The sequence below is a fragment of the Haemaphysalis longicornis genome, unplaced genomic scaffold (genome assembly GCF_048455015.1).
Source record: "Haemaphysalis longicornis isolate Haplotype H1 unplaced genomic scaffold, Haemaphysalis longicornis Haplotype H1 scaffold_5, whole genome shotgun sequence".
In the NCBI taxonomy this organism is placed as follows: domain Eukaryota; kingdom Metazoa; phylum Arthropoda; class Arachnida; order Ixodida; family Ixodidae; genus Haemaphysalis; species Haemaphysalis longicornis.
Window position 1 is genome coordinate 155,550,399 of NW_027526385.1, and position 13,571 is coordinate 155,563,969.

The 13,571-nt window shown below is 43.2% G+C and overlaps 1 pseudogene; it reads right to left on the minus strand.

The window, feature by feature from the left end:
• Window positions 1–458: 458 nt before the first annotated feature.
• On the minus strand, window positions 459–5,042 carry LOC144139965 (uncharacterized; annotated as a pseudogene).
• Between the last annotated feature and the right edge of the window lie 8,529 nt (window positions 5,043–13,571).

The window sequence follows — 13,571 nt, forward strand, 5'->3', positions numbered from 1 at the left end:
AAGCAGCGAAATGTTACACACCATGGTCATTATGAGAGGTTAGGGGGAATGAAAGAACCCAAGCGGTCCGCTACAATGTCTAAGGCTAGAAGGTCCGCGAACATCCCGATAACGTCCACGAAAAAGAGAACGAGCTCGCGGTGAAGGCAGGCGTGGACGCGGGTCGCCGACGTCGCCCTCGTAACGGTGCTTGTGCAGTCGATGTTGCCGCGTTGCCGCGGGGGTTGCGACGCCGGAGAAGAGCTCCGTCGGGTCGGTGAAGGGCTCGGTTCCGCCTCGTAGCCGGTCACGCGCATTTAGGCATGCCGTAGCCTGGTATCCCGTAGAACAGGCTGACGCAGTCCTGGGGACGACGCTCAGAGCCTTGGCAACGACGCCGAACGCCGTGACGGTGGCTGGCGACGATCTTGCTTCGGTGTGGTATGTAGACCATGCGTCTTACGTTGGTTTACCACAGTTTATGCCGTGTTGCATCCGCCTTGCGTCTTGGTCCAAGCTTTGTCTTGCTGTCTCTTTGCTTGCGCCTGGTGCCAGGGCAGCAAAACTTACTATACCATCCACAGGACGCGATATTCGCTCGTAGCGCCGGATGAAACTCTGGTGTTTGAAGGCGGTACTAAAAACATGGCGACAAGTCGCAGGTACGCACTAGGGGATACCTTCTTGATGAGGACTCAGAACCCGTTTGGGGGGTGGGGCGATTCAGTGCCAAATTCAATTGGGATACACATGCAAGGTAAATGGAGCAAGCGGAAGATATTTAGTTCGCGAGCGCGCAACCTTCTTCCGGTTTCGCAACCCGCCATATGATCAAAAGGGCAATTGTTGCGTTCTGACTGATGAACTTTTGCGTATCCACTTATTTTTGCAACTGTATTGTGAGTACGAGTTTGGTTTGCTGTACTTGAACACGCAAACTAGAGAAGGATGAAGAGCAGAATTTTTTTAATGTTTTATTTCCTAAACGTACCATCGTACAGCAAAAATACAACATGAATAGTTTACAATTTTAGTCGCATGCAAACGTGCATGGCAAATGCCTTCACGCTAATAACTACGTATCAATCCAGTGGATATACAGTCTCTACGAAGGCTTTTTACAAAGGAAAAACAGTAATACCTAACACACGTTTACAGCACTTACCCCTATATAAAATCATCCCGTGAGTGCGACAAGACACAGCGGCATACCCGGACTCTTAATACGTAAAAGAGCCATAGGGAATGAATGCAAAAATCATAACGTACCTGAGTTGGACATAGTCACATTTTCTTTTCACCAGCAAATGTTTTGATAAAAACTTCAGCAAAAACTTACAAAATATTGAAGCCACTACAAAGTGCTCTGAGAATATAACACGAAGTATTCATGCGTTCTTCAGCGGGACATACCTGCATTGTTTAAGGACAAAACAAAATACGAGCAAGTAATTTGTACGCACATAAATGCCCAGTCCAGAGGTAAAAAAATAGTGGCTTCAAAATACAAACGAAATACTAACAATTACAAAAATGTCCTCATCTTCTGCGTAGCAGCAGATTTTCTGGTGCGTTGCTTCGTCAAGGAGACATTAACAAAGCGAATGTGCCACAACAGGCGAATCCTTGCAAGGACGTGCACAAATGCTTTCTTGCACTCTTCCATGCAGAATTCTTGCCTTTTCATATAACTGCAAAATGCCTGCCGAAACTCGATTCACATATGGCGGGTTTGCCACAACACCAATATGTTCCAAAAAGCATGGCTTCGATGGCCTTAATATCTTCAAAGCAATGGTCAGAAGGCAGTGTTGCATTGCCAAGTAAATGTGTGGAGATGTTTGCCTTCAACATGGCAAAAATGTTGGTGTGAGGCACTAAGCTTGCGGTGGTCATTCTTAAAATAGGCGCTGCACACACAGTGTGGAGGCCTCTTCAACAAAAATTGCCGCACAAGATATCCCCAACATAGTAGAGAACGTTATCCTCTACTATATCACGGCTAGCTGGCTGTTCGTTATGAGGAAGGATATCAACTGCTGATGCTGAATCACAATTAGTAGCAAGTGAAGGAGGTCGCTCGGAAATTTGTGCCAACACAGTGCTGTGATCTTGTTGACAGTTTCTTTCGGAAAAAAGTGCAACCAGTTTGCCAAGAGAAATGTCTTTCACGCCTGATGTAAACTGGAGAACGTTTGGGCTGTCATTGCAGCCATGCTTTAACCTAAGCAGCCCGAAAAGATTCTCCAGGGGTTCCTGCAGTACCCAGCAAGCCAACAGAACAGGAAAATCAAAATCTTGAAAGAGGTCGTCCCAGAGGAAAAGGATAGCCTTTAAGGTGGCCTTCAATGCGGCAACTGTGTGTGGTTACCGAGGCCCTTCAACTTTCCAGATATCAACCAACGACAGGATAGGTGTACGGACCCTTTCGAAATTGGATAACGCAAATTCTCGCCGTATTTTCACAGAAGAGTTGTTGAGACAGTCGAACAACTTACCTTCTCGAGAAAATGAGCTGTCCGTTTTGAGAGTGCCGGTAACTCGTCAAGAGCAATGAATACGTCAATGGCCACTGAGACCGATTTGCTCATAACCTGGCTGGCATATTTAACTTTCATGTTATTAAAAGGCTTCCGGTAGATGTAGTTGTCTGTTAGTTTTCTTTGGCAATTTCAGTTTGATAGGATGCGAGCTTTCGTATAGTTCCGTAATGAAAGCTCAATCAATAATTTCTTGCCCGACATGGAGCTTGTGAGGTCCGCGGAGATTATTCCTCGTGCATTTGAGTAAGTGTGGCGTGTCATATAAGGAATAAATCTTACGGCCTTCAAGTACTAAAAACGGCTCGTAAGATGTCACACCTAGCTTATTTGCCACGGTAGTGTTGCTCCCACCCTGGTCAAAGATGAGCGCCTTCAGAAGCAACTAAGCTCATTGAAGCTGCTTGATTAACGTTATGATTAAATCATGAAGAATATCTGCGGGTGTCTTGGTCCTTGATACTGTGTAAGCAACAGGCTGAATCTACGTTTCTGCCATGCCTGCCAAAAGTATCACGAGAGCTGAATTTGCCACGGCCGGTGTTCTTTGCGTACCATTATCTGAGAATCCCATCACAATGTCATGCTTTGTATCGTACTGAAGATTTTCCTTAAAAGACATGTTGTCAGATATTAATGTGCACGCACGATCCGTTAAAGGTCAATTTCGGGGTAGCTTCTTCGAAGGCTTCAATAACGGTTGGAATGACTCAGGGAGTCTGGAATACTTGACAACCACTGCATTAGCGACCTCACAGTTGATACGTCAAGCAGTGTTGACGAATGTGTGTACGCTTTGGCTCCATCAAAGAACAAGTTTAAAGCGAACTAGCTGTTCTCGGGCCACCACCTCCTTGCTGTACATTTCACATGATTACTTTTCAGTTGCGCCACAAGCAATCTAAATAATTACTTGCTTACGCATGGCCTCGTAGCATTCAACGCGTCTGAACTGGAAGTCTTTGTAATTTTTTTTTGCCAGTTCTTGGCAGTGCCTTCCGAAGCCTCGCGTTTATCTTCTGCAGGTTGCCGATTTTTCCGGCTGTCCGGGGCGAGCACCTAGAAGCCTTGTGTTGTCGACCTGCTGGCATGGAACCTGAAAGAATTATAAATAAAAGCTCAATCATACCGTAATTTCTTGAATTGCGACGATTATTTTTAAACGTAGTAAAACTTCAAGCCGCTTCTAGATATAGGCATTTTATCTGTCTGGGAGAAAAGTATTCACTTGTTTATATTTAGTTCTCGATCCTTCCCTTATTCGAACTTGAGGCATTGGGATCAGAACATTGCTGGTTATTAAGCTCATTAATGGCGTACATAACCACTTACTGCGTATGTAATAGAGTAATCTTCATAATGGAAAACCAGAAGCACCAAATAATTATTAGTAATCATTAGCCTGCTAATTTTTAACCAACATTATTGATTTATCGATTATGCATTAAACATGGTATGCTTAAGAAAAGATAACGAATTCAAACTTGAGGCATTGGGAACAGGCCTCCGATCAGCACATTGCTTGTTATTAGGCTTGTACTTGGCATATATAAACACCTAATGCATTTGTAATAGAGAAATCTCTATAATGGAAAACAAGAAGCGCCAATTATCAGTAACCATTAGCATGCTACTTCTTAACCAACGTTATTGATTATGCATTAAAAATGGTATGTTTAGGAGAAAATAACGAATTCATAGACTTTTTTTTTAAAGACACTGATATCGTTTAGGAGACAAACAAGCAAGAAAGGGATCAGAGAAGCACTCGTGTTATCTAGCCTATAGGTAGGTAATCGCTCTGGTTCTTGTCTTCTAGCAATGAACGAGCCTGAACAGATCCCATAATTCTGCATGTTAAGATCTGTTAAACGGTTCGTGAGATAAAACGCTAACTGCACGGCAATAATTTATGTGGAATGGTTTTAAAGAGCTTAGAAAGTAAAATAATTTGCACAGATAAGGGCTTAGCCTGTTGAACTTGTTCATGGGCGCTGTGAGCGGGCATCCTACTCTCTTTCGCGCGCATAGGGGAGCCTGTGAAAATTTTGTAACGTAGCGCACATTTTAGCTTAACATGCGTACATCTGGCAATAAGAGCCACATTAAACAATTATAATTTCCTCCCTACCACTTTGGGCGTTTCTGTTCTGCGCCATGAAGGTGGCTCATGGCATTTGAAAAGACATAAACTTCGTATAAAGCAAAACGCACCGTTCACATGTTGTCAGTTCTTAGGGATGTACTTACTTAAGGTTAAGCAATTCATACTTCCTCTTCGCTCAAGGGCTCTGGTAGACTTAAAAGGAACTCTGGAGGTGCTAAATGAGACTGAATTACTAAAAACGCATTAAAATCTTTAAGAGATCATTTTTAAAGTTCTCAGAAAATGTGGGTTCAAAAGGGCTCATCTAGAACTTGTTCATCAGCGTTGTTGGCGGGCATCGTAGTGGTATTCGCGGGCCGAGGGGAGCTTGGAAAAAGAGTGTAAAATAGCACAGAATTAATCGTGACGTAGTTAAAAGTGGTATTACGCGTCACATCAAAGAATTACAATTAATTTCCTTTATAACACTTCCAGCATTCATGCAAAAAACGGTTATGCCGCCTAAAGGTCGCTCATGGCATTTAAAAAGCATAAACGTTGTATAAAGGAACATCGACTTGACATATTGTCAGTGTTTAGTGATGCAATAGTTAGAGTCGGGTCAATTTTTGCCTAGCTAGTTAAATTTAGCAGCAAAAGCATGCCGGCGCACTTATGGCTGCTCTGTGCACCATGGGTTAGTACTGTTGGTGTAATCTGCGGGAGAATCTCCAAAATACTGCGTCATGATAACTTGGACACAGAAACATTGTGTATTAAGCACATTTGTGTAAACAGATGTTGCAGGCATGAAATTTGTGCTGTTGTATGTTCAATTTATGGTAATCTCACTTGGGCTCTCGATATGTGTCTACCCATTGCCAAAGATGGAAACTTGGCATAGCACATTTTAGAAGCCTTGTCTGTCCAGGGTCCGCGTAGTCGCTGATGGAGAAATGGGCAGAGCACAGCCGGAAGCTGCTGTAGGGCTGAGGAGGCTGTAAATGAGCCATGTCCTGCCTTGTCGCATACTGGAGCCAAACGCCAGATGTGGAACATCAACACTTACGTGTGTAGTTATTTGGTTATAGTTGGTGCTAGCTTTTTTCTTTTTTCTGGGACACAGAAGACATTTTTGAGTTAAAACTGGCCCCTGTGTTCGAAATAAACGTTGTTTGATGTATTTCCAATCTGTATTTCTTAATTCGAGTTGTCCTACAAGGACGACTTGTGACAACATCAATCGTGAAGCATGAACATCAGTCGTTTAAATAAAACCTGGTTTTATTATTCAGAGACACGGATACCTAATTCTATGTGTGTGATCATAATGTTCTAAGGCAACGACCCACCTTTCCTCGTAACCCTATATATATTTGTAGAGGCAAAAGCAGCCATCCCACACCAGGATTTCTAAACGATTATTCATGTATATATACTATCCCGCACTGCGTAATCATCAGGTATTTCTCGCAGCCTGCATTGTCCAATTATTTACCACCTTATAGTGGTAAGTGCATTAATTCGAATATATTGTCATTGTACTTAAAGCTTAAAATCAAAGCATGCAATTGAAGCGTAAATTATAAATCGTAAGTATTCGAATTATTATAATTATGCTTATTTGTACAAACATACACAGGAATTGCGTAGTTTGTGTATTTACTGCTACAAATTCCTGCTGCTATATGCCGTGGATTCACGTGAAGTCAAAACGCAAAACAATTTAAATGCAATAAATAAAAAGCGTCCGTGTAGACTAACATGTGTAAGTCGTTTATGTAGTCACTACTGAATTAGCATAGTGGTAACCACGCATGCAGTGAACCCATGGACCCTCCCTTCGAGCAAAAGTCCACGTGAGATGCCTTACTCCAGGATTAGGCGTAACTAGGGTGATGCTGCTGACGCTAGTAGCAATAACAACACCAATAGCGGATGCTACGGAAATAAACTCAGCGCAGATAATCAAAAGGCAATAAAAAACATACCGGATAAGCTCACGCTGTTCTATTAGCAATTTTATACGTTGCTACAAATATATTTTGCAGCATACCGTGCATTCACCTGAGCCAAAATGTAGAACACACAATCCAAACACAGTAAATTAGAAATTCACGTGTAAACAATGTGTGTAGCTAATTTATTCATTGCATTAATTGCCGGATGCTCGTCCGTGCATGTCATGTATACCTCAGGACGCAAAACAGACAATATGAATGTAATTAATAACTAGTGCGCGTGTATGCTCAATTAGATGGTTACTGCAGCAACCCTAACCTGCTATGTCGCGGAAGCGTAGAAAATAAAAACGAGCAGCATGCACATCGTACCTTTCGTCGGCCGGGATCCTAAAAATTGTTATGCCGGCGTGGCGTGCAGAATTTCTACACCACTCAGCACAGCACGATTTGCGACGACGGCGTGAATTCATGCATGCGTCTCTTTCGCTGAAGCAAACTTACGGTGGTGAAAGCGGCCTTTGGAACACCGTATATTGTAGCATACATGTGCTCGTAAGAAAGGCCCATTTTCAGCGGTGAGAGGTAAGAAGGCGCGGTTGCCGTTTTCCACTCCGGGTTGCGCTCGTACTTTCGCCATCTCAAACTGGAACATTTAAGCTCCCCTGCATATGAAAAACTGCGGAGTTAATAAGTAACCTGGTAATACGTAGAAAGTGCAACAACAACGTTCCTTTATGCTGGTATGTAGTACAGCCCCCAAATGTTAGGATCGCTCCAGTCACGGGACAGAAAAACAGTGAAGTTCCATCTTTCTGCTGGTGCCGCACCTCTTCTTTCTCTCCATCAGCGGCCATCTTTTGGTCTTCGGTGCTTCTTCTCGTTTGCAGCATAGGGTGCGTGTCTATTCTCCTTCACGGGTATTCTATCACAAACATGTTCCGGAAGTGTCTCTGTAACAATGGCAATGTCCGCTACACTTGTTGCCGGAGTGATCGTGTCCGGCTCATGAATGATGATGGTGTTTGGATTTTATGGCGCAAGGCCGACTAAGGGCAAAGAGCGCCAAGGCAAAGATATTTCATAAGAGTGAAATGACTGTATTTAAAACATTCCAGTAAAAGGTTAAGCGAAATAAAAGGCAAGAATTATGACTGGTGTGCAGGGCCAGGTTGGCAAGATGCGTTGCAAGAAATAGGATGTAAAAAATTCCCGTCCATGAGAAACTCAAGAATGCGTTTGGTAGAAAACATAGGCCAATCTCCTAAAACGCATGACATGTTTTGTGGAATGTGTTGTCTCTAGAAATGTGTGAAGTGTTTGCGTCGTGTTGTGTCAAATGTCTTGCTTTGAATGAGCAAGTGGATCAGGGATAGGCCCTCTACACACCAGCTGCACAGGGATCGTGGCGATCCAGTGAGCAGGTGGCAGTGTCTTACATGTTTGTGGCCTATCTGCAACCTTGATAAGGCAACTTCCGTGTGTATATTGTATTTGTCGGGGGTATATGGTCCTAATTGTGGCTTTGCTAAGTGTAATTTGTTGTCTGTGTATTTCAGTCTGCTTGCCATGAATTGCAAAGGTGTTTTGGGATGTGTGGCTTGAGGTCTCTGTAGGGTACTGTTGGTATGTGCCGTGTACAAGTAAGTGTAGCGGCAGCGGTCATTTGATCTGCCGCCTAATTACCCGCGGTCCCAGAACGACGTGTGACCCAGCTAAGACCACGTCACGTTTTTGACATATACAGACATAACGCCATTGAGGACAAGATTGAGAACATTGTTCTTGAAAGGCTTTGGAGATGACAATGCCAGCACAACACTTAGGGAATCTAGAAATAATGGAGTGTGATGTTTGACTTTGAGGTATCTTAATCATAACAAGAAGCATGCTGTAAGCCTTGGCTGTAACGACGCAAAAATTGGAATTCATAGTTTTACTCTACCCAAACCTCGACGCAGTGCTGGATTTGGGGCTTCGCCTTCGCTTCGCCTTGCAGTGCTTTCCGCACCTGGCTCAGGCAGAGTCTTTACGCAGAGTGTGACAAATGGTTCTTAGCGTACAAGCGAACTTGTATTGAGTTGATATACGCCTTTAAAATTTCTTCAATAGATAGCCATCCCTGTAAGCCTTTTTTTAAATGACACATCCACATCACAGCTGTTCTTATATCGCCCATTCATTTGTGCACCTTTTTCACACAGAGTCGAAGAGCAAGTGCCTGAACTGGCTGTCTTTTTCAAACACTGAAAAACTTCTTGTACCACGTTTTTGCACCATTGCAGCTCCGCCCTACGCTGTGTCACTTTTCCTTCGTAACAACTGAAAAACAATCGTGTGCAGGGAAGTGCAATTCTGCACCACTGCTTGTTTTTAAAGGGAGAATATCTGTGTGCAAAATTTTGCAGTTGCGTGTCCAAAATCGCCTCCACCGTGTCCTGTGCTGCGCGCGGTCCTAATTGTACTGCAAGTAGAACCATGAACATAAACACCAGTATCTTTACAATAGAGGCGTATGCCCTTTTTCTAGCTGCAAGTTATACGTTGAACATAATGTCCTAAAGTCTGAAATTTATACAGGTTTTCTTGAGTGTGGTTCGCGCATTTTCATCCGCAAAGCTATCTAAAAACCACATTATGAAGTTTGTTATTAAGACCATTATCTCTGAATATGCCTCGAATCTTTACTAACTGTGTGTTGGGTGCGTGGTCGCTTGGGTTATAGGCTTGTCCATGAAACTCAACTACATTTCTGGTAAGCTCACGTGCACGAAAACATCTCAAAAACGAGAGGCGAAAGGACACTTTATTGCGGCATTCCTGAGATACTGCTTGAATAGATTTCATTCTTGATATATACAGAGGCTGCATGTCTGAAGAATACCTTGCAAGTAATGTGATACGCTTTTACAAAAGATTTTAAGAGCCATAAAGTGGTATTAAGTTTCCACGGATGCTATTGCGGCAGCACACCACGATCTCCTAAAGTTAAGATACTGTACTGTGCTCAGTGAAAAACAATGCCGCGTTCATTATAGTCAGAAACGTTAGGAATCTCTCGTGCGGAGGCGTGTATGCAGTCAAAGTGGGCGTTTGAACTGTACTGACGTTTCCTGGCCGACATCCCCAAGACCATACTTGAGCACGGAATGAAATAGGGCGATCATGCTAAACACATACACAGTTAAAATCCCTCATGTGGAGGACTTTTCGTCGCGTGGGAATGAAATTTTCTTGCGGCATAAAGTACGTGTTACATTTCCGGAAATTCACTGGTGCGTAGCGGCATATGGTGCGACATGCCGCTCTTACCATAACAAGGTCCCATGAGCTGAATTGCCCGAATCAATTATAGCTCAGGAGTGACAGGAAAAGGCAGTTTTGGGGTAATTATCCGACAACATCGCCAAGGCAAGCCTGTAGAGTGCAAGAATCTTGAGCGCAATTATTTTCTAAAAAGCGCTTTAATGCAGCCGGAATGTGCTCTTCGCTTCAAATCTTTCTCTTCTGAGTGGCCGTAATGCTCACGTCTATCCGTTTAGAGGGGAGAAAAAGTTGTTATCGACTTATCATGTTCCATAGGCATCTCACATTATGTGTGGCAACGTGCAATATGCAATAGTGCACCAGTTGCCGCCCCATCGCAGCGAATTGCGTGGCCTTTTCACCTCCAGATAAACCACCCTTGCGGTCGGTTTCCGCTGGCTGTCTTTCCTGGGTTCCTGAAGACAGCCAGTGGCACAAAATTGTTAGTCACGGCATCCTTGTAAGGGGAACCAAGACCATTGGTGTTTCGGTTTTGGCGGTGCAAGTTGATTTTTTCATGCCATGGGAAAGATCCGGTGTCTTCATCTGTACACTGTTGTCACCCGGAACATTCGCAATTAGAGAAGCATCAGGATTCGTATTCGACAAGGTGCTATGCGTTCGGAAGAAACAGCAGGAAATTGTGCGCCCAATCCAGAAGCACAATACACAAAAATGTGAACTTTTCAGTATTTTTTCATCAGTATGTTGGGTAATTCAACGCTAAACGTCACAGCCCAAAAATCGACCGTCGCCAATTTCATTAAAAAAATTGTGCTAGTTTCTGATTAGGGGTGGGAGGTCGGCACAGAGTATTATCGTCGAAAACAATATTTCGACCGCGTGAGCACTACTGAAAGTTTTCTCAATCACTCATAATTATAAATCGATAATAGGTAATAGTTAAGATAATAGATAGTAAATTTTAAATAAATGCTTAAACCATTTAGAATGCCAAATATCATTTTCAAACATTCTGCTTTCATTGTTTCTTGATGTGGGACTATAATTGAAGTGGGGTGAGGATTTTTGGTGGTTTGTAACCTAAGTAAAAAGGCAAGACATGCGCCCGTGCTCACGAATGTTTCGCAAGAGCACAGCTGAAGCTTCAGCTGTAATATTTCGGTCGTGCGTTTATAAGTTCCTGAACTGCATCTTAAAAATAATTTCGGTTGATAAAACAACAATTTTTAAAAAAGTGCTTCCAAAAATGACAAGAAATGACTTTTTGCCCAAATTCAGACATAAAACAACAAACGATACCCTCGAGTTAAAAATACATAAAATCGTTGACTAAATGCATCATCACATTATATTTTTTTTGAAAAATTTTTTCTAGTAAATTTTGTTTAAGGCGAAAAAAAAATTTTAAGTTCGCAAGCAGCCGCACTTGTGTTCACTGCGGGACTGTATCCCCAACTCGAAACGGGCACGTGCTGCTGGCCTTTTTGTGGCAGGCATATGTAAACCTGGCCGTCTGCTAAACGAGAGTTTGTGTCGTTCGAAATGAGAATACACTGCAAGTGGCATACATCGGCCAGTTTACATCCGTTTTTCCTGTTTGGGAATTCATACAGACACTAAAGGGAACATAGCAAGTGAGCGTTTTGTAGCGGCTATTATCACCAAGCTTAACCTCACTCTTGTCTGATGCGGAGGAAGAAGAGTCACACGGTGATTTTTCCCTGCGCACCGTAAGCTACCTGACCTACACAGATCACCTCACGATACCGTTTACTGCAAAAATAAAATTTCTTGCCACATGTTTTTTTTGCCTCCGTTTTTTATGCACAGATGTTCAACTCTTCACCAGTTGAATAGTCAGCGTCAAACAACACCGACTAGTTGTTCATTCTCGTTTTTTAACATACTTTTTTTAAAATTAAGTAGGACATAATGGCAACACGAAGTGTTGAAAGCGTAGCTGGTCTGGAGTGATGATATTGTCTCGTTCTTTTGACTGGAATTGCCATGGCGAATGTTGAACCAAGTGGTGCCCTTGTTTCTTGTACTTTATAACTTGGATTCAGATTACTGTGATTCCTTTGACGTTCTTTTTAGCCTAGACATACAGGTCCTTTGTGGTGGAAATCTGGTCTTGAAAAGGTCTCTGGAGACTTGCTCTTGCTGCCAGACGTTTAGGTGTGACGCCGACGTCGTCGCATGCGCTATTGCCGTGTGAAGTGGCAAAGAAATTCTGTTGTGACGAGAGTTGATGGTCCTCCGCGTGGTAGCAAAGATTCAAGAAGTTCTTTTTGTTGTTAATGTTCTTTTGATGCAATTAATTGTATAGTAGGCAGATCCTGCTTCTGTATTGCAAGCACTTCGCTACAAAATGTATGCACTGCAACTTTGTCGTGCTCCAAACTGTCAGAGCTAATAGCAAAAGAACGCACAAAAACGTCGGCAGGATTGCTTTCCTCGCTGTAAAAATACACAAGTACAAGGTGGATTATGGCCTGCGTGTTGACCCAGTCGTATGACTGCGGTGCGTCCTGGAATATGGAGATGTACTTTTCAGCAAAATCCATCTCCCTCATGGCTTCGTCTTGACTTAAGTTGGCCTTAATGTATCGAAAGTAGCTGGCTTGCTGCTTACTAAAGAAATGATGGACTTAAGTTTGTTCAACATGTCCATGAACTTTGCCAAAATTTCTTCAGGCGTTAAACCCATAGTCTCAAGTCTACCCACTGATCCATTTCTGGGCATGTATGTTGTCCTTGCTCTCGAAGATGTCTGCAAGACTTCGCTGGAGTAGTCTCTCTGCGTAAGCCGTACCTAGGCAAGTAGTGTATTAGTCGAAAATGCAGTGCTTGTTATCAAGTTTGCACACTGTAGTAGACAATAGTTCTTCAGTTGTCTCCTTGAGGCCACTAGATCGTAGCAATAACTTAAAGTTCTGGTGACTCAGGGTGACACACACTGTGTGTGTGTGCTGCTTCCACCAGCCAGAACATAGCGTGGAGCATGGAAAGACGCGAATGTTGCCAATTCACATTTTAAATCGGACATCCCCCTCCATTCTTCATATATCTCTTTGAGGTTCATCAACAACAGTCACTTTTGGTGGCCCTGCAAAGAATCCTTTTTGCTTGGTAGGTAGTACGACAGTGAATCATCCTCCTAGAATGCTGTGATTGACGCTTTGATTTCTTCAGTAACTTGGTGACCATGGTTTATTTCCGGGGTGCCTACAATTCTACTACCAGCCTTGGTTTTCATTGCCCCTTAAGCTTGTCGTTCAGATGCCCCAAGGAATTCTATTGTACTTTCATGAGACCATGAAGGGGGTCCAAAGTAAGATACTTAACCTTTTTTGCGTCGCCTCTGTTCATCTGAAAACGTCTTTTGCAGGTCGTTCATTATGATAACACAACCACTGAGAAGTTCGCCTCCCTCATGTGCGTCCCGAATGCATGGTGGGCAAAATACCATGGATATAGGCATCACTCTTGTTGGTTTCTCGCGGAAAGTTTTCGTAGTTTTCTTCATGCGCAACTGTGACTCGAGCTGCAGTCTTTTTCTTTTAACGCGGCTACCGGCAGCTGCTTCTGAGTCCTCGTCTCCAGTTTCATTACTGGAAGCTTCAGCTTCACCTTGGAAGCATATGGCGTCGAGGTGTTCTCTCAGCGGCAAGGGTGTCGATATTTTTCGAGAGCTATATAACTGCCGCTGACAAGCTCCGCAAATTCGGTTTC